Source organism: Quercus robur, chromosome 3, assembly GCF_932294415.1.
Source record: "Quercus robur chromosome 3, dhQueRobu3.1, whole genome shotgun sequence".
Classification (NCBI taxonomy): Eukaryota; Viridiplantae; Streptophyta; class Magnoliopsida; order Fagales; family Fagaceae; genus Quercus; species Quercus robur.
In genome coordinates, this window is record NC_065536.1 from 47,537,539 (window position 1) to 47,542,304 (window position 4,766).

The following is a 4,766-nucleotide window of genomic DNA, read 5'->3' on the forward strand; positions in this document are numbered from 1 at the left end:
AAAGCTATAGCAAACACGATGAATTTATATGGTAGGATCAACAATTAAGAGGCCCATGGACACAAGAAAGAAAAAAACATGGGCTCGACAGGGAGATGAGGACCTTCACCCAGGCAATGCCTAGTCCAAGGAAAGGATGAAAGGCAGGCAACTTGAGCCCAAAAGCCCACATATCCTTCATGCCACAAGAGATAAATACCAACCAGGACGTACAGTAGAATAAAATAAACATGGAGGCAATAGAAATGGTATGAAGGACAGAAAGAAACAAATTCAGGCAGAGTGGAGCATGCACAAAGGGCCAAGGCACCACCTACTTGTACCTAGCCAATACATGGGAGGTGGGCCATGGGTAAAGGTATTCAGAGGGTGTGGTTTGGCGGTGGAGAGAAAGAGAAGGTCTATTTTGGGGTTCTCGCTCAAACTTCTTTGGGGAAAGATGTCCTGCTGGGATGACATCTCACCCAAAATAAGTAAATATGGGTTGAGACCACTTAATGCATGCCATAGAGGTAGGTAATGGAGAGGCTTGATCCTTATCTAGATGAGAGTAGTGAAAAACAGAGAGGTAAGAAACAAGACAAGCAATTTTGTCTAGGAATGGGGAGTGGTGCAACCAACTCATTCAAAGTAATGGTAGTGGCTGAGCAGCCGGCAGGCTAGTGGTTAGTCTCAGAAGGACACCCATAAGGAGCCAAAAGTAGTTAAGGGATAAAAATGGTAAATCCTACAATGACAGATAGTATAAAAAGTGGTAGCTGTGAACAATAAAGGGGACAAGAAGAAGAAGAAGAGGTAGAACAAGAAAGAAAGAGAGAGAAAGGAAAAAGGAAATACAAAAATCAGAAAAGCATGAGTGATAGGAATAGAGGCATGCATCAATAGACTACCCATTTCTCTCCTTATCGACAGACCCATTTAGGTCATTTTTCCAAAGTGCGTAACTTCTATGGCAGAAGTCTTCTTTGAGGTTGCTCACATTAGGGATCGGTTCCCTTCTTGGACTTTCATCTGCTGAGAAGCTAAGCTTACTTTTCCGGTAGACAAGTTTTTCTTTTATACTTGCTAGGTGAATAGTTTACAATTATTAAATTGTCTGCTATAGTGTTATTTTACTATTGTATTATCCCGTCGTAACTTTATCAAGCCATTTTCCCTTATTTAAGTGTCAATGTTATTTGTTTAGTATCTTTGTTATTCTGCTGTATTGTATTCTTGTTATTAGGGGTGTGAGTGGTTTGGACGGTGAGGTTTTTTTCTAAACTTACCATTGAACTGATAAAAATCAGTTTTCTCATAATTGGAACCAATGCACACCGCCTAGGGTCGGTTTTCCGACCTATTGCGGTGTGGTTTTTTGCGGTTGGTTTAATCAGTTTGGTCAGTTAAAAAAAAAAAAAAAAAAGCTTTCAAGCCAAATATCAATACACCAACCTATTCAAGACTTCAAGCAAATACAAACTTTTATTTATTTATTAAGCTGTCAAAGTAGGCTATCAAAGTCAAACTCTAATTTTTTAGCAATTAACCTGTTCAATGTACAATAGTTCATCTAAACAAAATGTCCAACAGAGTAACAATTGAAGCCAAGTATCTTTAAAAAAAAAATCGTTACTACTCAATTTAACTCTAACAAAGTAACAATTGAAGTTGAAATGGACTTAGAGTCTTAGAAAAATATTCACATTGTTAGATAGCTCAAGAACTTAAGTTAAGGGCAAGAGATGAGAGAGAAACAACACCCTAAAAAAAAAAAAAAAAATCTTTTTCAATAGCACCCTATGAAACATATTATTGCATTGTTTTCTTCTTCAATACAAGGATAGAAGCAAATCCCAAAACCATCCCCTTTTCTGCTTTATATCCTCAACAACCAAAGTACCAAGCACACTAAGTTCACTAACAGTCTAACATAGTCAAAAAGTCAAAGCAATCAAACTTTATGCTTTGGATTTCGCTACAAACTAACACAAAGCCACAAACCATTTCTACGATTACCCATAAAAAAATTATTATTATCATCACTTTCCTGATGTGGTGTTTGTTGTCTAGTGAGCAATGAGACACTAAGAGTGAGATAGTTAGAATTGAGAACCGTGAGGCGAGAGAGAAGAGTTAGGTGAGAGGACGAAAAGAAAGAATATATAGTAGGCCCGCTTGACCTAGCACAAAACAACGTTTTTTTTTTTTTTTAAGCCTTTGCTACCTACTACAATAAACACACCGTTATATACATACAGTGGCGGCGCCACACAGAGGTCAGGGTGGTCCCAGGACCACCCTGACCTGAAAAAAAAAAAAATTTATATGTAATAATTAAATATTTTTTATTTATCTACCCTTTAAAAAAAAAAATAGGAACACCCTCAAAAAAATTAGGAATACCCTCAAAAATTTTTTATGCCAATAAAATTAAAGAGAGATGCTATGTCCACAATATTTTTACAATATTTTCATAACAAATCACAAGTGGTTAGTTGTTATTAGTTCAAATTTGAACCTAGCACTAAGATTACTTTTTTATGACAACAATAATAACCAGTAACAACCTACCACTTACGATTTATTGTAAAAATGTTGTGAAAATGCCATGGACATATCATTTCTCAAAATTAAATTTTGGTGGATTATTTGTTACATTTCGACCGGTACCATTTTTTAGAAGAAAAAAAGAAAAATCCCTAAACGGACAAACTTGTCAGCACAGCATGTCATTACCTACGTCGAATGCCTAAAAAACAAATCTAGCCATCGCAAAGGTCACCCCTGCTTCTTCTTCTTCCTTTTCTTCTTCTTCTTCTTGTACTATTTTTGGTTGTTGTTTTTTTTATTATTTAATTACATATTTATGTTTTAATATTATAAAACAGTAATTGTTATGTAATAACTAAATGATCTGAGTGTCAAAAAAGAAAAACTAAACGATTTGTTTTATTTGAGATTTACTTATTTGGATCAATAATTTTATGTTGTATAAGAAAATATAAATATAAATATATATTATTTTTAATTTTTTTTAGAAACCCCGAAATACCCTGAAATGGTACGTCGAAATAGATTAGTACCAAAATATTCTGTTCTACTAAACAAATCGAAACAGTGTCCAAAACAGTATTCATAACATTGGTTTCAAGCAAAAAGAAAAAGCTAAAAAAAAAAAAAAAAAATTGAACTAAAATGTAAAAAAGAAAAAATTGTAATAGAGAATCTAAAGAAAAAAAAAAATTTGTAACAGAGCAAGCCCACCCAGGAACACCTTGAAAAATATTCCTGGAGTCGCCACTATATACATACATACATATATATATATATATACACACACATATATATCGGTCGGTTCGGGAGATTTCGATTTCCGGGTTTCAATTTTGTTGGCTTCACCATATTGGCGTCAGATTGCCTTTCGCCCTCCGTTAGCCGGCCTTGGCTCAGTTGGTCAATCCCACCAGCGGTGCGGCTACGTCGGCGCCGATCGGTCTTGTCGGCTCTAGTATTGGTTTGCACAATCCTACCTACTATAACATCTGTAATAGTTGGTTCTGCTTTGGGCACGTCGTACACTCAATCCTTCTGCCAGGACGTGTCCATATCAGGATGGCTCGACTTGTGCACAAATTGGCCTAAAGTGAGTTTTATTTAGGCCAGCCCCAACTCTCTTACCTTAAATCTATGGGCTGCATTGCAGCAGGAGAGACCAAAGCCCAATAACACAAAAGGCCCCCCACAATCCTAAAAAAATGGATGCACTCCTTTAATTGAAAATTGTTTGTTAAACTTTTTTTTTTTTTTTTTTTAAACAGTATTGAACACCCATTTGACCATTAGTTGCCTAATGTGATTCTTGCATTGACTTAGATTTCCATTTGAATTGACCATGTATGTTACAAGAAATTATTCACTCCTCTCAGAAGACCTCCTAAACAATGCCTAGTGGTCCTCCCATAGAATAAAATTGTGCCATGTTTTATATTTATTGAGTCATATCCTAGTCACTAACTTAGTAAAATAAAGGGCAAGGATTTGTTTCGTACAAGGTTGCAGCAGATCTTGCATACTAGTATATGTGTAAAAAACACTAGAGTGGCACATGTTGGGATCATGTGCATGGCACATTACCAGTTTATTGAAAAATTTCTTTTATTAACAAACGTTTCTTGCTCTCTCACACCCATGACAAAAACAAAATAAAAATACAAATATCTCTCTCTTCAAAACCCACCATCAACACACTCTTCTTTCTCTTCCTCCTCCTCCACCACCTTTCTCCTCTGCAACCCGACCCCTTGACCCATCCAAAAAACCACCACCACTACAAATCTCAGAGAGAGAGAGAGATTTGTAGAGGTGGTGGTTTTTTGATGAGTTAAGGGGATGGGTTTCCAAGAAGCAAGAAGGAGGAAGTGAAAGACTAAGAGAGAGAAGACATTTGTTCAAAAAAAGTTTCTCATTAAATTGGTCATGTGTGCGTTGCACATGACCCTTGACAGGTGCCATTCTAAAATTTTACACATATACTAGTAGGGGTGTTCACCAAACCGCAACAAAACCGTCCGCAAAATGGCATAACTGCACCGTACCGCAAGTAACAATACACCACACCACACCGCATCGCATGGTGCAGTGCAGTTTGCGATTTTATAATAAGAAAACCGCACAAACCGCACCGCACTGCACCCTCTCTATATATTAATATATTTATTTTTTTAATATTAAATATATTATTAATTAATAGTTTAATGCTTCTAAAAAAAATTAATAGTTTAATA